Source organism: Cynocephalus volans, chromosome X, assembly GCF_027409185.1.
Source record: "Cynocephalus volans isolate mCynVol1 chromosome X, mCynVol1.pri, whole genome shotgun sequence".
Classification (NCBI taxonomy): Eukaryota; Metazoa; Chordata; class Mammalia; order Dermoptera; family Cynocephalidae; genus Cynocephalus; species Cynocephalus volans.
Window position 1 is genome coordinate 24,835,249 of NC_084478.1, and position 24,256 is coordinate 24,859,504.

The window sequence follows — 24,256 nt, forward strand, 5'->3', positions numbered from 1 at the left end:
TTAGTATTGGGATTGTGATATTTATCATTTTCTTTTGTCATAATTATAACCCAATCAGGGTAGAAACCTGAAGGAAAGAAGAAACACTTCATTTTCTTTGCTCTTTGTGTGGATGATGGGTTATCCAAATAGCAGGAGGTTCAACTTTTGGCTTGTTTTGGATTACTGAGCACCATCCTTCAGAAATGATTTCCTAATGCTCTCCCCAGCCATTTGGCAGGAACACAGAAGACCTTTTACTCAATAAAAGTAAGCTAATAATAATAACAAGTTGAAACATCTTGATAATAAATATATTTGTACAGCTTTTCAAATCCTAGGTTATTGAAATTCTGTCAGCCTTGGCTGGTTTCCACGCTCCTTCTGTGCCCTGTGTTTTCTTTGTTTTTTTTTGAGCCACTCCTGCTGACTTCAAAAGGATGCTCTGAGCACTAAGAGGAGGAGCAGCATTGCTGGGATGTAGAAGTAGTGAGGGTAAGGCTTAGATTTAATTACAGTAATCCTCATAAGTTTTTGGTAGAAGAAAGGCACAGCATTCTAACCTTCATTTTACAGGTAAGGAAGGAGAAGTATGAAAAAATAAAATAGCTTTGCTTAAGGTCAGCATCTGATTCTCTACACTCTTCACCCTAGTAACAACTGATAACACAAAACAGATGTTCCCTGGACAAGAGAAAAAGAGTAGAACTGGATCTTTTTATGATCGTATATTAATTAATTAATTAATTATTTATTATTTATTTTTAAAAGATGACCGGTAAGGGGATCTTAACCCTTGACTTGGTGTTGGCAGCACCACGCTCAGCCAGTGAGTGAACCGGCCATCCGTATATGGGATCCGAACCCGGGGCCTTGGTGTTATCAGCACCGCACTCTCCCGAGTGAGCCACGGGCCGGCCCGTATATTAATTATTTGTAGCACTGGGTTTTTAAAATAGGAAAAGCAATGTTGATTCTAACTAGAAATTGTGGGGCATTTAATAACATGGGAGGCAAAATTATGAGGAAAAGTGAGAAACCAAGTGGCTCCTAGCTTCTAGCACCTTATCTTCTGTGGTGAAAATTAATAAATGATCAGTTTTGTTTTTTTCTTTTTTGTCTTTTTCGTGACCGGTACTCAGCCAGTGAGTGCACCGGCCAGTCCTATATAGGATTCGAACCCGCGGCGGGAGCGTCGCTGCGCTCCCAGCGCCGCACTCTCCCGAGTGCGCCACGGGCTCGGCCCTAAATGATCAGTTTTTAATGAAATAAAAAGAATTTCTGATAGGCTTTGCCTAACTTCAGAGTGCTATTTGTAATATAGACAAAATGCTAAATTTACCAAGTGTTGTAAACACATCCTAGGTCAGGGTTTTGAGTGCCCATAAGCAATTCCCTAGAATGCTCAGATTACAGATTTTCACCCCATACTATATATTGTATTACCTAGCACGGCAATAGTCTTTATAGGGTATCAAATATGTGGGAGGATTTAAACAAATTCTCTTAAATGCTTCATGGGATAAGATGATCCAATGGGAACTGAATGTTTTCAATTAGGACGTTTCCATGGATACCATTAGAGTGCCAAAATTCATAGCCACAGGAGATTTTTACTTGCTTCAATATTGATTAAGAAATCTGAGAACAGTCTCAAGAAGTGTAGGACGTAGGTGGAGGATAAATTCTGGGGGTAGTATAAAATTTGCTTTCTCTCCCATGATTAAGGGCTAGTCCAGAAAAGTTCTAGGCATTCAGCCAAGTCTAACAACAGGATTTATGTCAAGAGAATGTTCAGAATGAAAGTGAACGTGGGTAGGTTATTTTATCCTAGGTGCATTTATTTATTTAGATTTATTTAATGTTATTTCTTTATTACTTATTAATTAACATTAGCTTTCTTATGTGCTGGGTCCAAGGCATCGGCAGCATGGAAAAGAACAAAAACAAAAACAACCCTTTGTATCTATGTCGTTTAAGAAGAAAACATCCTAAATAGTGTCTGCAGACATCTTAAAATTTACATCCCTCTGGGAAAAATTTACCTCTTAGGGTAAATCTTTTTTTTTTTTTTTGAATAGCACATGGGTTCTTTACCTGGATTCTCAGATCTCTAAGGGATCTGTGGATAGAATTCAAGGGGACCCTGACCTTGCATGGAGAAAAAAGTATGTCTTTGTTTTGATTAACTATGGATATTTAGCATTTTCATTAATTTATGAATTCAGGCAACAAATCACAGTACTATTAACCTCACCTGTGACTTTGTCGTCAAAAAAATCATATATTTATATTGGATCACAGCTGTTGCAGATGTCTTGAAATATTGTTTATGCTAATCACTTCTTCAAAATTTTGGCAGGTAAGAGAGTTACTGCTAATTCTCGATACTTAATACCATAATACAAAAGTATATGTATCACTGTATCACAAATTAACATTTTATAATATTTTAATTTCAATATAATTGCCTTTCCTTGCAATCCTATGTTTTATTTTTGCATTTAAAAATATCATTCCTAAAAGGGATCCGTAAGGCTTCACCAGACTGCCAAAGGATTTAAGGCACAGAAAATTAAGAACCCCTTTCATAATGGAGTGTGGATTGTAAGAGCTATCATATCTTAATTTTCTGACCACAGATTAAGAAAGCAGTTTCCTACTTAAATTTGCTTTTCACAGAAAATCTTTAAAAATAACTATAAAGGTTAAAAGGGAATTCTTTTGCTGGCTTATTTGTGGGCCCTACAAAGTACTTTGCAGTCACCTTTGACTTTCATTTAAGAATTTGTCTTCAGTTGAAAAAGTTATTGTCATGGGCAGAAATTTAAGAAGAAAAGGCATCTGGGTCTGTGATGAGCTGCATTTAGTAGAATGGCAGTTGGAAACCTGACTCACTCTGGTGGAGCTGTTCTTTGGCTTATCCTGGTGGGGACTTACCTGCGGCTTAGCCACGAAACCATGTCAGTTCATGGCTGGGACTAGAAATGCAGAAAACACAGGCAAAGTGACCGCAGGGAGGTTTAAACAAAATGCCACACCTGGCATTTCCCCAACATATTATTTTGGCAGAGTGAATTTGCTGTGATATGAGAGCATCATTCTGGTCTCTTACTTGATTATGTGCAGCTACTCTGTCTTTAAAGAAGTTTTAGTAGCTTTTTAATGTTCTCTAGCAGAATGCTGAAAGAGCACACGTGAGGAATAGGTAGTTGGTATTTGGTTCTGTGGCAGGTGCTATCTTGTGAAAAAAATTCATATTTTTGTGAAACTTTAAATTCATTTTTATTACCCACCAAGTTTGTGAATTTTATTACCCACCAAGTTTGTCCTCTACCTTCTTTTGTTTCCAGTTGTGTTTTCTTCTCCCTGTGGGGAAGCAGTTCTTTGGAATATGATCAAGCACTGTACCTGAGAGCATTAATTATCCTCACCTGTAGGCAAAAATCAAATCACATTTATTTTATAGTGATATGGAAAAAAGGATGACAACAAAAAACAAACACATTTTATTTCTATTTGGGCACCTTTTTTTGGTAATATAATTTTTTGGTAGTAATATAGTAGTAATTCTATTAGCATACAAGTCATATACTATATGAGTCAACCATTTAAGGTGTACAATTCATTGAATTTTAGTATGATGACAGGATTGTGCTACCATCACCACAGTCAAATTTAGAACATTTTCATTACCCCCCAAAAGGAACCCCATACCCTTTAGCAGTCACCGCTTCCCCCAGTGCCCCCCAGTTTCTCAATCCTATATATTTGTCACTCTATAGATTTGCCTGTTCTGGCCATTTCATATAAATGGAATTATATAATATATGGCTTAATATTATGCTCTTTTACTTAACATAGTATTTTTAAGGTCCATCCATATTATAGCATTTTTCAGTACTTCATTCCTTTTTATGGCCAAGTAATATTCCATTTTATGGATATTCCATAAACGTCCATTCATCCATTGATGCACATTTGGGTTGTTTCTACTTTGGGCTATTATGAATAATGCTGCTATGAACTTTCATGTATAAGTTTTTATGTGGACATATGTATTCAGTTCTCTTGGGTATTTACCTAGGTGTGGACTCAAGTACATTTTTAAACACTGAAATTAAATTTAAATTAAATGTTGGAGAATCCCCGAAGCACTTTTAGAAATTGTTCACTTCCATAGAACACAGTTTGCAAGCCAGTGTTGAAGTGGAGACAGTTGATTGTGTGTGTGTGTGTGTGGGGGGGGGGGTGATATGGTTTGAATCTTTGTTTTATAAGCTGTGGTGTGAGTTTTATCGAGTTACCGGTGAACATCTTTTTTCTTGTATAAAATGTTAGTACCTGTGGATATTTTAGGGGTTCTGATAGACTGTATTATTGCTTAAAAAAAAATCACTGTCCCTTTCTTGCTATCAGCTTTGGCCATGGATTTGCTTTGGCCAGTGGCCTGTGAGGGGAAGTTGTGTGTGCCTTCTTCCAGGCAGAAGCTTTAAGAGCTAGCATGTGATTTGCCTCGTCCCTTTTCCCTTCTGCCATGACGACCAGTGATGTTCCAGATAGACACACCTCCATCAGCTTGTGTTCCAGAGTGAATATAATGTTGGGCAGAGCCCCAGTAGATTTTGCAGCATGGACAAGGAAAACAATATGTGCAGTAAATATGTGTCAATTAAAAAAAAATGTTGATACTTTAGCACAGTGGTCCTCAAGTGGAGGCAATTTTGAACCTCCTAGGCTGAGACATTTGGCAATGTCTGGAGACATTTTTTGGTTATCACAGCTGGGGAAGTGTTGTTAGCATCAAGTAAGTAGATGCTGCTAAACCTCTTACAATTCACAAGACAGCACCCACAGCAAAGAATTATCTGGCTCAAAATGTCAGTAGTGCTGAGGTTGAGAAACCCTGCTTTAATATAACCTAGTTTATCCTGATTAATGTAGGGGTGTTAAGATTAAATGGAATAAATTATATAAAACACTCAGTACATAGGGTGGCCCTTTTTTTTTGGTGACCATGTGTCAGATCCTGACAATAGCTGTTGGGTCTTCCCTTGCATCCATGGGAAAAGGTTTTTTTTTTTTTTTTCTAATTTCCCTAGGATTCAATATTCAGTTTAATAGTAGTTGTATTCATAAATCAAGGCTCATTGTTAGCAGAATTATTTATCCCTTAAAAACTTAAAAAGGGAGGGAGCTGACATTAAATGATTACTTAGCACCAGACTCTTTATGTATATTGATTTTTTATAAATACTCTATGAAATTGATATTCCTCTTTCCATTTGTTTTCAATGAAGAAACTGAGGCACTGAAATTAAGTAATTTGACCAAGATCACAAGCTTGCACGTGATGTATTTGAAATAGATCTGTCTGCCTCCAGAACCCTGTTCACTCTGCTATATACTACCTTGTTAGCTTTGGTTTCAACATTAAGAAATGAAGGCAATGCCTGATTTATAACAATTATGTGTTAGTTATCTGTTTCTGTTTAACAAATTACCTTAAAACTTAGCACTTTAAAACAACAGTTATTATATCATATAGTTTCTGAGAATTAGGAATCCAGGAGAAACTAAGTTTGGTGTTTCTGGCTCAGGATATTTCTTGAGATTACAATCAAATTGTCTTCCAGGGCTGCAGCCATCTGAAGGCCAGATTGGAGCTGGAGGTTCTGCTTCTGTGATGGTGCACTCACATGTCTGTTGGCAGGAGGCCTCAGTTCCTCACCATGTTGGCCTGTCCTTAGGGCTGCTTGAATGTCTTCATGACATGGCAGCTGGCCTCCCCCAGAGTGAGGGCTCTGAGAGAGACAGCAAAGCAGAAGCCACAATATCTTTTATGACCTAGCCTCAGAAGTCAGAGATCATCACTTCTGCCCTATTCTGTTGGTCACACAGACAACCCTGATACAATGTGGGAGAGGACGATACAAGGGCATCATGAGTACTTGGGAGTGGAGATCATTGGGGGGCCATCTTGGAGGCTGGTTACATGTGTAGGATCCTCATTTCCCATAGTTAGAAAATTATAAATTACATTTCCTTTTTACATTCTAAAATTCCAAATACCTATTTCACAATGTGAATGAAAATATAAATTTGCTTTTGTAAACATTTAGTGATTGGATAGAACAAAATACTTAATATAAAAGCTTTGGTGCAAATACTTCTTGAGATATCTGTTTTTTATTGGGTCGGACTAGCAGAGGTTCCTTGAGTCTTGAGAAATTTGGACTGATGGTTCCTGCTTTTTTCCTGTAAAATCTCCCTGTAGCAAACACCGAATTCTTCATTTTCCAAAGTCCTTCCAACTTCCTTGTGTTTTTATTGCTGATTCGATGTGCTTGAATGACAGCCAAAGTATAAGCGAATGGTAGATGCAAGGACTGGGTGGTTTCCATGGAGATTTCTTCTGGGAGCTCTTCCTTTCTTCATTCAGTTATTGCTGGGAGGCATCCCCTTACAGTTAATGTGTGGTGCTCATGAACTTGAGTGGCTCTTGGAAAGGGGCTTGTTTAGGCAAATTCAGAACTGAGTTTTTTTCTATATATCTTTAAGGTTAAATTAGGTTTTCCTGAAACTTGAGGATGTTAACTGGTCCTCTTCCTGAAGCAGTTTAACTATTCCTTTGTTTATTACACTTGGTTTTGAGCTTTGGGGAATAAAAGGCCCTCACTGGGTACAGAGGAATATGGATTTACTGTGTCTAATCGTGCAACCATGAAATCAAAAACGTTTCCACCTCAGGAATCAACCCATCACTTTTAACCACTGTTGATTGCATTGGCTTAGAGCATTTTGCTTCCTTCAAGTATTTTCCTTTTTTCTTTCAAAATTGTGTTTGGTAGGATGTGAACAATTGTACGCAGAGGCTGGTTCACTCACTTATGTTTTTGACTCCTGCTGTCTCAATGTTATGCTTCATTTACACAGTGATAGCTTTTCTTGACTATCTGTTGACTTGACATCCCGTGCATCATATTTCCTTTCATAGACATAGGGATTGTAAAAAGTCTATGATTTGAAGAAAATTTGCAAAAGTGAAGAGCATTGTGAAAGAGATAGCTTTGATTTTAATTTTCACTGTAGCCAGAATAGGTTACCACCTGATGAGTAGACCTGCTGTCTCATTTCCTGTTGCCCAGTGTAGGTACCCAGGTCAATCAGGGTCAAGTTGCTTGCCAATACTATTTTTGATTTAAAGTGTAGCCATGTTCTTACCATAATTAATAGTGGTTATAATAAAAACAAGGTAAGTCACACAGTTGTCTGTGTGGGTGGTGGCATAGGGATGGAGTTGTTGCCTAATATTTGAGAGTTGGGAAGCTGGAGGCTTTTGTAATTTTACGTTATTAATTATCAATCTCAAGAATTTTAAAAATCATTATACGTGCATGACTAATGCTGTTTTCTGATCCTGAGGTCTTATGGGAAGTCTTCTTGAAAAGGGGCCAGGATCAGAATAAAAATTAATTATGAAAATCCATTTGAAAGACTGATTATGCTGTGCTCCATTACAGAAATTTTTATGCAACTTATATTTTGTGCTTTTACCTTTGGGACTAGCATTCTTAAGAGCTGACTTTTATTTTAGACTTTCTAATGTGTGTCAGTTATGTCAGCTCACGAGCATATTTTCATCTGTGCATCATGTTATATCGGGACTTGGATGGAATGTAAATCTTTTATTGGCCTAAATCAGACTCTAATCCTGCGCATGGCTTTGGTAGAAAATCAATTTCCTCTGCTCTGTCAAGATTTTTCAGGTCAGTGCTCTTTGGAAGTTTCCCAATTCTCCTAGATTAAAATAGATTTTGTTTCTGTGCTACATACTGGTATCAGTTAGTAGGACACTGGGATCTAGAAAGTGAGAAAATAGAGGCTGACAACATATACATGAGTTCTTTTATTTCAGTTAACTGTTGACACACTGCACCTTTGAGGAGCCAAGGAGTTTGTGTGCTTTCAAAGGCATCATTTGGGAAACAATTGTAAGTAACACCTGTAGGTGAGGCTGTGCAGTTAACTTTAATGAGTTCTGCTTGGTGACCTCCCTGGGTCACTAGAAATAACCTGCTCATTAGAAGTGAATGGAAAAGAGAAGAATTATTTGTGCCCCACTCAGTCTATTTCACTATGGGCTATTTGAAGTAGCGTGACCAACTTGGTCTTTCTCAGTTTTAGCACTGAAAGTTCCACATCCCAGGAACCCTCTCAGTCCCAGGCAAACCAGGAGGGTTAATCACTCTAGCAGTGAAAAGCAAGGGGATGGATGGTTTGGAACTGGTGAGTATTCTTGTAGTTATTTTGAGGAGGGATTTATTATAGACATATAGCACCTTGCTGCCCAATGATGCTAGTAGGTAAGTGATTCTATGAGAGTACTTCAAAAAGGTTGTGGAAAAATGGAATTAAAAGATAATATGAATCTTTCCATGAACTTTTTGAAGACCCCTCATACTTTAATTTGACTGAAAAAACAATGGAAAGAAAAGAGATGGAAGTTTTTCTACCTTCTGAATCTAAGAGAATGTGTTTAAGGGATGTTTTGGTAAGAAATTATCATTAATGTTTACCTTTATCTTCCTCCTGAACAATGCAGGGACCTCTAACTTTACTTATCCTTTCTCCCAACTTATGTTATTTTTGCCATATATTTTAGTGCCATACATTAAACTCCACAAGAAACTATTATTTTATGCAGGCATTGTTTATTTAGATCAGAGTTCAGCAAACTTTTTCTGTACAGGCCAGATGGTAAATATTTTAGCCTCAGCAGGCCATATGGTTTCCGTTACACCTACTCAGCTCCATTGTTGTAGTGCCAAAGCAGCCATAGACAATATGTAAATGATTGTGCACGTGTTCTAATAAAACTTATTTACAAAAACTTATTGCCAACTCTCAATTCAGGTTTATTTACATATTTGCTACTTTATTTTCTATTTATTTCTTGCTACATCTTTGAGGTTCTACCTGGGGTCATTTTCAAGGCAAGGGTGTCTGCTCCCATCACTGTTTTTCAACATTGTGCTGGAAATTCTAGCCAGTGCAATAAAACAAGAAAAGGAAACAAAAGGCATGCAGATCAGAAAGGGACAAGTAAAACTGTCCCTATTTGCAGATGGCACAATTGTCTACGCAGAAAATCCTGAGGAATCTACAAAAGAACTCCTAGAGCTAACAAGTAAGTTCAGCAAGATTGTAGGACACAAGATAAATGTACAAAAGTGAATTGTATTTCTGTATACTAGCCATGAACACATGGACACCAAAATTAAAAATATAGTAGCATTTACGATCACTCAAAAGTACTTAGGTGTAAATCTAACAAAGCATGCCCAGAACTTGTATGCTGAAAACTACACAATTCTGATGAAAGAAATCAAGGACGATCTAAATAGATAGAGAAATATACCATGTTCATGGATTGGGAGACTCAACATAGTAAAGATGTCAGTTCTCCTCAAATTGATATACAGGTTTAATGTAATTCCTATCAAAATACCAGCAAGATTTTTTTATAGACATAGATATGATTACTTTAAAATTTATGTGGAAAGGCAAAGTAACTACTAGAATAGCTAAAACAATTTTGAAAGAGAATAATAAAGCAGGATGAATCAGTCTGCCTGATTTCAAGACTTCTTATATAACTACAGCAATTAAGACTGTGTGGTATTGGTGGAGGGATAGATACATAGATCAATGGAACTGAAAATAATCTAGAAATAGACCCACAAAAATGTGCCCAATTGATTTTTGACAAAATTACAAGGCAATTAAATGGAGAAGGGAAGATAGCTTTTTCAACAAATGATGCTGGACCAAGTGAACATCAGTAGGGGGAAAAAAAAGAACCTTGACCTAAATCTCACAGCTTATACCAAAAATGATTCAAAATGGACCACAAACTTAAATGTAAAATGTAAAACTACAAAACTTAAAAAAAAAATAGGGAAATATCTTCAAGACCTAGGTGTAGGCAAAAAGTTCTCAGACATGATTGATACTAAATGTACCATCCATAAAAGAAAAAATTGGTAATCTGGATTTCATCAAAATTAAAAATGTTTACTCTGAGAGAGACCTCATAAGAGGATGAAAAGACAAACAACAGAGTGAGAGGAAATATTTGCAAACTACACATCTGACAAAGGACTAGTATCTAGAATATATAAAGAACTTTCAAAACTCAGCGGTAAAAACCCCCCAAACAATCCAATTAGGAAATAGGCAAAATACAGAAGGGACATTTCCACTGAAGAGTATATACAGATGGCAAGTAAGCACATGAAAAAGTGATCAACATCATTTGCCATTAGGGAAATGCAAATTAAAACCATAAGGAGAGGGCTGAGCCCGTGGCGCACTCGGTAGAGTGCTGCGCTGGGAGCGCGGTGACGCTCCCGCCGCGGGTTCGGATCCTATATAGGAATGACCGGTGCACTCACTGGCTGAGTGCCGGTCACGAAAAAACGACAAAAAAAAAAAAAAAAAAAAAACCATAAGGAGATATCATTACATACCTAGCAAGAATGGCTAAAATAAAAAATAGTGACATAACCAAATGCTGATGAGGCTGTAGAAAAACTAGATCATTCATACCTTGCTGATGGGAACGTAAAATGGTACAGCCCCTCTGGAAAAGAGTTTGGCAGTTTCTTAAAAATACTAAACATGCAATTGCCATATGACCCAGCAATTGCATTCCTGGCCATTTATCCCAAAGAAATAAAGATCGATGTTCATGTAGAAACCAGTACATGCATGTTTATGGCAGCTTTATTCATAATAGCCCATAACTGGAAACAACACAGGTGTCTTTCAGTGGGTAAATGGTTAAACATACTGGTACATCCATAGCATGGAATACTACTCAGCAACAAAAAGGAAGGAACTATAAATACAATCAACAATCTGGATGCATCTCCAGAGAATTATGCTGCGTGAGAAGAGCCAATCCCGAAAAGTTACATACTGTATGATTGCATTTATATGACATTCTTTAAGTGACAAAATTACAGAAATGTAGAACAGATTAGTGGTTGCCAGGGGTTGAGGGGGCAGGGGTGGGAGGGAAGTGCATCATGAGGGGTCCTTGTGGTGATGGAAATGTTCTCTATCTTGACTTTACCAATGTTGATTTCTTGGTTGTGATATTGCGCTATAGTTTTGCAGGATGTTACCATGGGGAGAAACTGGGTAAAGGGTACACAGGATCTTTCTGTATCATTTCTGACAACTGCATGTGAAAAAAAAAAAGCATTTAAGGGGGCGGGGGGAAGAGAACAGGCTCTAAAAGGATCAGTCAGAGAATCACAAATACTAAATATGTAGTACTTTTTGTATTTGGTGGTGTTCTAAGGTCCTGGCTCAGTTTTGTTATGAAATGGAGCCATGTGGGTCCATGTGAGTCCGTGTACATAGGTGTATGATTGACTTTTTTCCTCAAGAGCTTCTAATTTGGAATGCTCTTCACTGTGACAGCTTTGAGTGTCTCTTGTCTCTGGTTTTTTGTTAGACACACACTAGTTTCTTCATTTCATTTCCAAGGTCTTTTCTAAGTGTGGTTAACTTTTGTGATTTTGTTTTTGCAGTGGGTTTTCACCTAAGGGCCAGGGTATCTGGATACCAGACTTGTTTTTCCCTGAGTGATTTTTCTTTTTGCTTGTATGATAGAGATTTCTAGTTGTCCCCTGATATTCATTTCCTTCTTTTTCGTAGTAGAAACTCCAGTTTTGAGCTGGGCACGTTGGGCCCAGAGTAAAGGTTGCATCGCCTAGATTTTATTGTATATAGGTGTGGCTGTGCGACCAAGTATGAACCGTTTATTTTGATTAAGCCACAGAATAAATGGAGTCATTAATCTGCTTTGACAAACATGTAGAGAATAGGCAAAATCAAATACTTTGTATAAGAGCTGCGTGTTCTGGGTTGAATTGTGTCCTGTGTCTCCACACCCCCCTCCCCCCCAATATGTTGAAATCCTAACTCTCGGTATCTCAGAATGTGATCTTCTTTGGAAATAGGGTCTTTGTAGATGTAATCAAGTTAAGATTAGGTCATATTGGAATAGGGTGGGCCTCTAATCTAACATGACTGATGTCCTTATAAGAAGACAGCCATGTGAAGACACAAACACAGGGAGAACGCCATATGACGACAAAGATTGGAGTGATGCATCTACAAGCCAAGAAATGCCTAGGGCTGCGAGAAGCTAGGAGAGAGGTATGGAGCAGATTCTCCCCCAGAGCCCTAAGAAGGAACCAACCCTGCTGAAACCTTGAAGTTGGACTTCCAGCCTCCAGAACTGAGACACTAAAGATGTTTCTGTTGTTTTAAGCCACCGAATGTGTGGTACTTTGTTACAGCAGCCCTAGGAAACAAATACACTGTGTTTTCAAAATTCTTTTTGAGGTTCTGTGGTCTGAATGTTTGTGTCTCTTCCCCCCATTCATATGTTAAAATCTAATCCCCAATGCAATAGTATTAAGAAGTGGGGCCTTTAGGAGATGATTAGGTCACTAGGGCAGAGCTCTCATGAATGGGACTAGTGTCCCTTTAAAAGAGGCCCGAAGGAATCTTGTTTGCCCCTTCCACTGTGTGAGGACACAGCAGGAAAGTGCCATTCTATGAGGCAGAGAGTGAGTGAGCCCTTACCAGACACTGAATCTGTTGGCACCTTGATCTTAGACTTCTTAGCCTCCAGAGCTATGAGAAATAAATTTCTGTTGTTTATAAATTACCTACTCTAAGGTGTTTTGTTGTAGCAGTTTGAACAGACTAAGAAGACATGGGGTATTTTAAAAAATGGGTTGGACATGCAGAAGCTTCTTAATCTGAGTCCTGAGATGTTTGGACTATGTCTTCTTTTTCCTGGAAAATCTCACTGTACTGAACATAGACATTCTTCATTGCCCTAAAGCCCTTCCAACTTCCTTATGTTTTTATTGCTGATTTGATGTACTTGAATGGCAGCCAAAGTATAAGGTGAGTGGTAAATGCAATGACTGGGTGGTTTCCATGATACTTCTCAGAAGAGCCCTGCCTTTCTCAGTTCACCAATTGTCAGGGAAACATCTAGTTTCAATTTGTGGGGTCTGCCTATTTGAGTGGCTCTTGGAAGTGGATTTGATTAAACCTCTTCAAGATCCTAATAAACAAATTCAGAGCAGAACTTTTTTAGAGTCCCTTAAAGTTATATTAGGGTTTTTTTTTTTTTTTTGTAAGTTAGGGATGTTAACTAGTCCTAAAGTGATCAAACTATTCATTTGTTCATATACAGAAAATGTTTTTGAGCTTTGGTTGAGGAAAACTGAAGTTTAAAGGAAAAGAGGCCAAAGCCGGAGAGCTGGTGTTACCTGCTTCATGCCCTAAAGTATGAGTGATCCAAGGGGCCTGACCTGTACAAAACTGTTTCCAGGCTATGGAGTTTGCTGGCTCAGCACTGCATGTTTATTTCTTCTAGTTATCTAGTGGTGAATTAGTGGCTGCAGTTGTTGGTGGTTAATGGAAATGGTGGTGAGAGCACAGATTCTACATATAAGCCATTCTAATAAGTGGGAATTCCCTAGGGTTATCTCTGTTGTGACAGCTTCTCCAGTATGCTCTTTATCAGTCAGGTAGATTGCAAAATGCCCACAATACTTTGTAACTCTTCCTGTCAAGAGGTGGAGCCTGTTTTCCCATCCTTAGGATCTTGGCTGGCCTTATGACTTTTTGGTTTGACCATAGAATACAGTAGAAGTGACCTTGTGCAGGTTTTAAGCCTAGGCATGAAGAAGCATTTCAATTTCTTGCTGCTTTGGGAACTCTGCAACCATGTGAAAAAGCCAAGACTGGGCTGCTGGAGGAAGAGCGACCATATGGAGGAAAATGGAGGCACCCAACTAACCGTATAGCTGACTGTAGAAGCATTAGTGAACTCCACCTGAGATCAGTGGCTCCTGGCCTGGACTAAGCTCACCTCAGCCCTAATTGCTGACCCTCAGAATTATGAGCTAAATAAATATCATTGCTTTAAGGCACTTAAGTTTTGGGGTGGTTTGTTACACAGCAGCAGTTGGTTGATATAGCCAAGTTAGGAAGCTCTGAAATGATAAAGGCTCACCTTTAACCTGTCCTCCACAACACCCATGATTCTTTGTAACACAGTCCTGTCAGTAGCGTTAGTAACAGAAATTGACTGTAGCTAATTTAAGCAGAAAAGGAGTTTATTGGCAGGATGTTGGGTAGTTTCACCTTTCTCCAGGAAAGCTGGGGACAAGGCTTGAAAAATCCACAACTGGGGGCAGCACTGCCAGAACTGCAGCCAGATCCTGCCACAGAATCGGTTCAGCTAGGATATTGGTACTGTAGCTACTGAATATTGGATGCCTCCACCTACACCACCAACATTGCTGTCCCTGGACAGCAGATGTGGGGCAGCCCCTGGAACTGGGTGTTGCTATGGTTACCAGAAAACAATCATCTACTATTCCTTCTGCTTTGCAGAGCTCGTTACTGATTCATATTACTGTGCCGTTAGTGTCTAAACATTAGGTCCTGTGCCCATGCCCTGACTGAGAAGAAATCAGGAAAGTGAGTGTCTGACATTTTTAGCTTATTTAGCTGAAAGCAGGTGGAAAATTTCATAAACACTGGCAAGGGGTTCTGATGTGGGTAGCCAAAAGAAAAATGGCAAATGTTCGTTAGTTTCTATTCTTTAATCAGGTTAGCTCAGTTGCTTACAGCATAATTATGATGAAGCCAGCTTTATGGTTTGTTCCTCGGTTCTATTGAGAGAAAATATTCAGTTCTGAGGCTGTACCCCTTACACCTGCTCCCTTTCTCACAGGCTGTGTGCTGTTGGCCATTTGGAAAGTCAGGAAATAGTGGGGCCTAGTGTGCATGTATCTCTGGCTGCCAAGGTACCAATAGTATGTATCTTTCAGTTGGTGGGCCCAAAGAGACTCCATTCACTGCCATAGTGTGCCACCTAAGATAACTGAATGAATGGTATCCTAGTGAGTCTAAAGGGTTGGGTAATTGCTCAGTGAATTTGGTTCATGTAACATTTACAACATAAATTGCTGGGTAGCAATATCTTTCAATTTAAGTGGTTTCTCATTTTTCAGAATTTCTCTAATAACTTCTCTGAACCCTGAAGTTCCTATTTGCAAAACAATCCACATAGGATTAAATATTAGAAATAATACATATAAAGAGAAAAGCACAGTGCCCGGTGAGTATAGAGGTGTTTGATAAATGTTGATCACTTTTCTCAAACTTCTTAGATAAACCCCAATCAGATCATAAACCCTTTGAGGATGGGGATTGCTCTTTCTGTGTCAAATCTCTCTCAGTTGTTAAATCTCTAGGCATGGCTTGTGAGAATGAACTGCACTTGGGATAGAACATCCTGGGAGCAATCAGGACCTAGATCCAAGCTCATCCATTGTAGTAGTGCTGTCAACATAGGGGAATGGGGGGATTGTATCAGATCAGACAATGGAAAGTCTATCCAGGCAGATGGAACAGTGTCTACAGGTGATGCTGGGTAGGAGAGAGGAGACCTACTTGGATCCTAGGGATGTCCCTCTGGGCAGGAACAGCTCGGTGGCAGGAGATCTAAGAGCAGGGAAATTTGGTTTCAATCTGTCTGGATTTGGGCTTGAGAGTGAAAACTCTAGTGTGATCTGAGACTGAACCTCCATTCATTCATTCCTTCAGAAAGCATGTTGAGGATCTATATGTTATACACTGATGCTCCACTTGAAATGTCTTGGCTTGCTCTGTTGCTCGCATTAAGGACCTAGTTTCTTTAAAAAATAAATGTGTGTATGAGTGTGTGTGTGCATGTGCGTGTGTCTATAAAATACTAAATATTCCATGTAAAATATAGAATCAACAACTTATAAAAATACCAAATAACCCCAACCTATCATCTTATTTTTGAAAATCCCTAAAAATGTCAATAAACGTATTGCATGAAAAGCTAATCCTTTGGCTGCTGAGATAAGTCTGAGTTGCCAGAACCAGGAAAAGGTTTATATAATTCTGGCAGTGCATTTGAGTTTACCTGAGATTTCTCCACCTCCAGCTATACAAAAATTCTGTTATATTCGGAGCCTTGACACCTGGGCTTGAATCCTAAAACTAATTTTCTTTTGTAATCTGAGCTGTAATTGCATTTTAATTCAGTTCTAGTGTCAAGACTGTGTGTGTGTGTGTGTGTGTGTGTGTGTGTGTGTGTGTTTCCTTCATGTCATTTTGTGCCTGGCATACAATCTGCCCTCAGTAAATGTTAGTTCTTCCTGTCAAGTCTACTATTCCTGTCTCTTAAACTGGTGGGAGGATGCTTCCTTTGGGCCTTGGTGGTTTACTCCATCACCCTCTTACCCTTTCCCCTCCTTGGGTTGTTAGATCCCGGTTTCTCTCCAGGCAGGTGCCAGCCCCAAGAAAGTCCTGAACCTGTGGCAATATATGCCTGTGGGTGTGCAGCCAGCTGGGCAGCTTGGAAAACCATGGCATTGGATTGCCAAAGAAGGCCTAGTATCCAAAAGTCATAAGAGATCATTGTCATCAAATGTCACCACTACCTAAAATCTTTCCTCATTCCAAAAAGCAATCTGGGTGCATAATAAAAAAAAATCCGTAGAATCATTCAGTCAAGCCTGTATATGCCACTCCATTGCGCAAGAAACTCTATTCCCACTTCTGATGAATTTAGTGCTGATTGCCCTAGACCTTCTGCCAGCTCCCTAATAAGCAGAGGAGAGACTGTGCACTGTGGGAGTCACGGGTATGGCCAAAGCAGCTAGCCTGAGTGTAGAATTTCTTTGAATTCTCACCTTTAAGAACCTTGCTAATTAGTATCCGATTCCTTAACATATCTCTGTGTTTTAATATTAAAACGCCCCCCCCCCCCCCAAGGCTGAATAAATTTGAAGTTCTGGGAGGATTTGTTGTATTTCTCTCTGGCTTTGCTTGCATGGAATCAGGAGATTACAAAATGACTTACTTGAGGTTCTGTTTCTTGCTATCCTGTGATCAGGCAGTGTCTTTGGTCCTTTAAGACTTTTAAAAAAATTGAATAGGTGGATAGAGTCACATAATTCACTATTCAAAGGTACAAAACACCACGGATATGGGTTCTCTTCATGCCATGAAGAGTTAAAACACCCCGTAGGTATATGTAATTTATTCTGTGAGCCTTCCTAGTTGGAAATCAGTGAAAATGGGTGCTGTGGGGAATGCATAGATTTTGAAAATGCAGGACGTATCCTCAAGAGACTTACAGCCTTGTTGGGGGTTGCAGCAGATGTACTGAGAACCATGATACAAAGTAGAAGTGGTAAGTGCCAGAGGAGGAGGTTGAAATCATAGTTTTAGAATTCACCCAGAGAATTCCTTTTCTTAGAACGTTTGGATCTTGAAAAAGCCTTGTGCGCTGTCTAGTCTGACTGCTTCATTCCAGTAGATGAGACCAGGGGAGGTCAGGTGCCTTCCCCATGGTCACCCAGCTACCTTTGACAAAGATAACTAGTTTTTATAAAGCAAGCTACTGCCTTGTTCTCTTTTGGCAGCTTAGAAAAAGAGCACAGTGTTTTTGAGTTAAATCTGGTGAGTGGGGGCCCTTGAAGCTTTGTTCAGCTGGGCACTTTGTTTTGAAATTGCACTTAGAGCAGATGGGAGAGGAATAGTTCTGGTGTACATCTATAATATTTCTTGCTGACTCTTTACAACTTTTCTAAATTTGTTTTTTAACAGCTAATGTTCACGTGATTAAAAATATAGTAAAACCTTTCCTCCCCTTTTGCCCTAGCCACCCAGTTTTCTTCCCTGGAAGCAGTTGGCAGCTAATTTTGCTAGCTTCAACTTCTGGAGATAGCTTATGAACATATAAACAAATGTATCTATATTCAACCCCCTTTAAAAGAAATGATACCTACTATATCAACTGCTGTGTACCTTGCTGTTTTCTTTTTCACACTTTAACATGGTGATCTTTCCATTATCAGTACATAAAGAACTTCCTCATTCTTTGTGGTTTTTATGGCAAACAACTGAATCCACTTTAGATAGTTAAGCCAAAAATGGTTTAGGATTTTAGGTAACTCATGGAATCACTTGGGGGGCTGGAGGAACAGGCTGGCATCTAACTTGCCAGAAACAAAGCCCCATGCCGAGCACAGTACTAGTATTAAGTGGAAGCACCCATGCTGCCACCTCCACTGAGCAGCAGATGTCAGGGATTTGACTGGGCTGCAGCTGCTTCTACCTCCACTCCTGGGCAAGGAAAGCAACCTTGCAGCTATACCTGCAAAAGTAGAAGCTCTGCACAGAGCTTCTTTCCTTACATTCCTCACTTCTAAAGCAAAGTCTCATGAGGATGTGTCTGCTTAGCAGAGCCGAGGTGACATATTTGCATCTTAACTGCAAGGGAGTCTGAGAATTTGATTCTCAACTTTTAAGGTGGGAGGTGGGACTTGTAATATGTGAAATTTCTCCAGATAGAGAAAAGCTTTTCAAAAGATTACAGGCAGTGACAGATACAACAGATGTCTACTGGCTGCCTAGAATTCTATTGTGTGGATCAACCACAATTGATTAAGCTAATAGATGGTGGACCTCTAGTAGCTGTTTTCCAATTTGTCTCTTAGATGATAATGTATTGAGTGACCTTATTCACATGTCATTTTGCTTATGTAAAATGGAATATAAATTTCTGGAGTAGAATTACTAGATCAAAAGGTAGATTACAATTCTTATGGATATTGCCAAATAGTTTCTGGATATTGTATGATCTATGCTTCCACTAGCAATGTACAAGTTCCTGATTTTTTGCCCAGGGTCTTTTCCCTGTTTAGATTCCATCTGAGCCAGAGTGGCAGGCTGGGTTTTCCCTGCTACTGGGATGAGTTTTGGGTCTTGGGCCAAGAATGCTGACAAATTGGATCTGGGCCATTAACTCTAAATACAGCCTGTATTTAGCATCTGGGCTGGATTTGGCCTACAATTTATTATAGGCCTTCTAGCCCTAAATTAAATGGCATTCTGAGGGTTCTAGAAGATAATGTAACTTCCACATTTGATTTGCGACTTGGGAGTGGCTTATATGTTGGGAGATCTTGGATCATTACTTGTTGATAAATGCCTAAAGATGCTTTCAAAGGATGGTTCTGAAGATTTATGACACCTTTTCTCTTTAAAAATAAAAAGCAAGGGCCGAGCCCGTGGCGCACTCGGGAGAGTGCGGTGCTGGGAGTGCGGTAATGCTCCCGCCGCGGGTTCGGATCCTATATAGGAATGGCCGGTGCACTCACTGGCTGAGTGCCGGTCACGAAAAAGCCAAAAAAAAAAAAAAAAAAAAGCAAAATCATATTTTTAGTGTGTGGATTATTGCATAGACTTTGCTCATATCTGAAATATGAATCCATTTGTTCCAGTTAGTTGCTGTGGAAAGTAATGTAGGAAGCTCCTGTTTAAAAGCTTTTGAAAAATGTAAACAAATGTATATAAATGGGTGAAAAATGGAGGTGGAGGAAAAGGGAGAATACATGTGTTTTCTTCTAATGGAAATGTTCACTCTTAAGTTGCCATTTATTTTAGCTGATTATTTTAAGAAAATGCCCTTTCTGCAAGGCTATTGAGGGTATCTGAAAGGATATAAAGTATAGCTCAGGGAGGCAGCATTTGTTATTCAGGGGTTGACAACTCTGTAAAGGGCCACATGTTAAATATTTTAGGCTTTGTGGGCCAAGTGGCAAAATTAAGGATATTATGCAGGTAATTTGATAACAAGAGAGAAAACAAACTTCCACAAACTTTTTATTGACAAAATTTAAAATATAATAATAATTGAGTACTTAATTCTGTAATACAGGTCTACTCATAAAAAGAATGGAATTCTTATTTTTGGGATAACAGTTTACTTAATGGGATTCAAAGTTAGTGTTTCCTATCATCAAGTTGATTGCAAATGTTCATCTGTAAAGACAATTTTCAGCTTGTGGGCCATACACAACCAGATAGTGGTTCGGATTTGACCCATGGGCAGTAGTTTTCTAATCCCTGATATAATGGAAAGATCACAAATAAGTTTTGGACCCAGGCACATGTACGTTTGAGTACTAACTCTGAATTTGTGACCTTGAACATATCACTTAACTTTCTGAGATTGGGGTTTTTAACTTTCTGGGATGGGGGGTTTGAATTTTCTGAATTGGGCGTAATGACATCTACTTCATGGAATAAATATCCCCATCCTTGTGATTTTGCATTAGGAATTTAGTTCTGTAGATGTTGATATAATTTAGCTAGACTTATGTAGAATTAGTATTTTACAGATTTTAAAGCCAATTTTTCAGGGAAGAGAAACCTCACATGGTCTTATAGTGCAATGTAAAAACATGTCTTTGCAATGGGGATATCTGGCAGTCACCACCTTAATCAAATGGCCAAACTTGGCAGTCAGTAGCAGTGGTGGAATGTTCTGACATTATGTGCCCCTCACTGATGTGTACCTTTTACTATAGCACAGTAGCACCTGTGTGATCTTGCCAGAAATGTTTAACTTGAATGTAATCACAAGAAAACAGACAAATCTAAAATGTGGGGCATTCCGAGGACAACTGGCCTGGACTCTTGAAAGGACTCAATGTGATTGAGAACCAAAGGGAATTAGAGGGAGAATAAGGGAACATAAGGTAAAAATGTAATGCATGAACATTGATTAAATCCTGGAAAATCAGGAAAAGAAAATTCAGCTCTATAGGCCATTTTCAGTATAACTGAAGAAATGTGAGTGTGGACCATATGTTATATGATGATATTGTGTTAATGTTGATTTTTATGGGTGTGGTGATGATGGTGTGGTGGCATAGAAGAATATTCTTGTTCTTAGGAGTTGTAAATAACAGAATTTAGGAGTAGTGTATCGTGAAGTGTGCCTGTAACCTAGTTTTCAGATGGTTTGGCAAAATGGGAGGGAAGAAGGGTGTGTGTGTGTGTGTGTGTGTGTGTAGAATAAGTTGTTTACTTCAGTGCTCCCCAGTTCCTTGCATAGCACTGAGCACAATGCTTTTGATGGGGAGCTGCCCAGTATGGTTTTTTTTTTTTTTTAACTAATAAATACTTTAAGGTATTAGTTGGATTCTCTGAAATCACACCTAAGCACTGCATGTGTGCCTTCTCTTTAGCAGTGTGGTTTGGCTTAGGCATATACCTAATGTTGGGTAATTGGATATGGGGGTTCATGTTTTCTTGAGTGGCTCACTCGGGTCCCTCTGAGCTGAAAGTCTCTTTTGAATGTTAGAAAGTATAAATGAATGGGAAAGGAAACCCAGCATATAGTTGATCTGCCTCTTCAGCTGTTTCCTGAGAGGCTGAGGTACAATTTGTAAACATGTACTTCACATTCTCTTCTGTATTTCTGTTGTTGAGTGGTCCCACTTGGGGGCTTATACCCTCTGGCGGTGTGCTGAGTAGAAGAAGGCACATCTCTGGAGTGCTAAGTGCCTGAGGCACCAATTAGGTATTCTCCTGGGCTGTGAGGCCTAGGGCCAGGAAAAAGGATGGTGGACACCTTTCCTCATGCTTTGACCCTAACTAGTACCCTCCTAGCTGAGCAGGGAGGGAACAGAGAGGTTAATATTCTCTGATATTTCTGTAGGAACTCTTATGGCTATATGGTGTGAGATGACTAAGGCCAATTTAGAAGCCACTTGTAAAAGTAATTACAAGAAGAGAGAAAGAAGTATTCTGCTGCTACAGGCTGTGAAAACTAATTAATGTAGCAAACATTCATTGAGCACCTGAATATATAGAAAGCATTGTAAAGAATGAGTCCTGGGGGAAGCAAATAAAAATATACTCTTGCCTTCTGGTGGGCTCTTCGGGCAAGGGGGAAGGAGATGGAATACAGTGGAGTAGATTACCAAAATACTGATTTTGCTATATTACAAGGCTAGTGATGTGATAGAAAACTAGTAAAAAGTGTTATGGGAATGTAGAAAACATACCATATGGAATTGACTAAGGTTTCAAAAGGTAAGATTGGTCTTGAGGTGGCCTGAAGAATGAGCCTGGAAGGCAAAGAAGTCGAGAGACATTTGGCTTCCAGGCATCTGGGTGTTGAGAGACTGATTGGCATCTGGTATGGCTAAAGCCCTAATTAGCTGCAGAGTGGGGTTGTTGGAAAGGTAGTTTGGACCAGCCAGGAGGGCCTCAAAAGCATGCTTAGGAGCTTGGGTTTTACAGGAGGGGAATGAGGAGCCCTGGAAGCCCTTTGGAGTTGGAGGGTGAGTTGAATTAAATAATAGATCACAGAGGGAGTGCAGAGGCTGGTGTGCGAAGGTGTGCAAGTCCAGGAGCAGGACTTGAGGCAGTCAAGGTGGGAGAAAAGAATCTGGACTTTGCAACTGCAACGGGGAGAGACTGGAAAATAGGATTGCTCTGGGAGAATTCTTCCAGCCCCTCCCACGAAGAGTTTTTAAATTTTTAAGTCTTTCTAAGGAAGCCTTTAAAAATACTTGAAAGAGAGAAGCCTTTGAACAGTTCAAGCCTTTGAACAGTTCTGAAAATTTATTACATTTCACGTAGGAAAGAAAGTATTTCAGGCAAACTGGAACGTGTGTGGACTGGTTACTCAGCACAGTCACTTAATCTTACAGAATTAGGTAGGAGGGAAACTATTTTTAGTGGCCTTCAGCCTCTTTCCAGAACTTTGTCCAGGTTCCTCCCAAATGATCGGTGAATTTTTCTGATTTGTATCCAACATCCCAGCAGTTTCGTGTACATCTGTAAGCGGTAAGGAGGTTGATTTCATCCATTCCTTCTTTTTTTCCCCCATCTCTTGCCTTCCACCTGAGAAAACAAACACTAGTCCATAGGTTCTTATTCTGTATTAGAAATTTGCACAATGTGCAACCTGAGATGGATCCAGCTGAGAATGTTGTAGGTTTAGAGTTTAGGCTAAAGAAGAGTGGAATCTTTTCCTTTTTTTTTTTATTTTGAGAAGAGCTCGGTGACTTGGACTGTTTGAAGGAACAATTATATAAAGTACCTCCTGCTAATTGAGTATTTGGGATAAACCACCACCTTATTTTCTTTAGATGCCATTAAAACATTTCTACCCACAACTTAGAGCTTTTCTATGGAGAATTTAAACTTAGAACACTTTGAACCTTGATGAACGAAAAAACCTTACAAAATAAACCCGTTTTTTAGATTGAGAACTTCTGGACTTATGAAGCTCAATATGTAAGTTCCAAAGGCTTATAATTATTTTCTCTTCCTTGAGGCTTGAATGTTGCAGAAAGTTCTTGGCATGCCTCTCAGAGTTTGATGTACAGAGAGCAAGGAAAGTGACCTATGTGCTTTAACTCACTTATGTGTGTATATTCTACTTTGGCTCCAAAGCAGTGATTCTAGTGGTGTATGGAACCAAAGGACAGATTCCAAGATAAATAAGGTGGTTTACTAATGTCAGATTAGGGTGTTAGTCTTCATGTACTGAAATAAATGTTGTACCTATAATTTCAGTTGCCTGTACTAAAAAGCTTTCCAGTTCAATGTAGTAGTTATGGTAAAGGAATAACTGAAGGTTAACTTGATACTAACTTAACACTGACTGAAATATAGTTGTTAAATTGTTCACATACCAAGGAATAATAATTCTTAGGAATTATTCAGCAAGACAACTATCTTGATGTAGCTATGTAGCATTTGATTTCAATCTAGGTGGGGAAGAGGATGTTCTAGTTCCAGGTGATGGGATGGGAACCAACAATTATCGGAATGTCTTGATAATATTAGTGTGTATAGTACTTTTTTTTGTTCCTCTGAAATGAGTACTCAAGATGGAATATCAATGATTAGAAATCATTTTGCCTGAGAACTTTATAAAAATAATTAATTCACTTTTAATTTCAGTAAACTACGATAACCCACAAGTAGTGGTAATGACTAATCTGTTCTCTTTTTACTTCAGTGACTTTCTAGACTTTGTACATTAGAATCCACCCCCTGAAAAAGTCACTGTCCTTTGTAAGAAGAGTAACAGTCATCCATTGTCAACTTATTTTTATCTTTGAAAGAGGAGGAATAATTAATTGCTCAGTCCTGCAACATCATGAGTAGGTAGAGCTTAATGGATTGAATTAAAAACCTCCCTGTAAACTGGAGAGAAAAGAAGCCCATCAGTGCAGGGGGTGGAATAGGTTTTCAAGGGACTTTATGGTTGGCTCCACTGTGAGATTCTTGAGATTTCATCATATATCTTGTCTCA

General features: G+C 39.0%; 1 protein-coding gene across 11 annotated transcripts in view; it reads left to right on the forward strand.

The window, feature by feature from the left end:
- Window positions 1-24,256, forward strand: part of REPS2 (RALBP1 associated Eps domain containing 2) — a 197,160-nt gene that overhangs the window by 22,564 nt on the left and 150,340 nt on the right. The gene's annotated exons all lie outside the window — the stretch shown is intronic.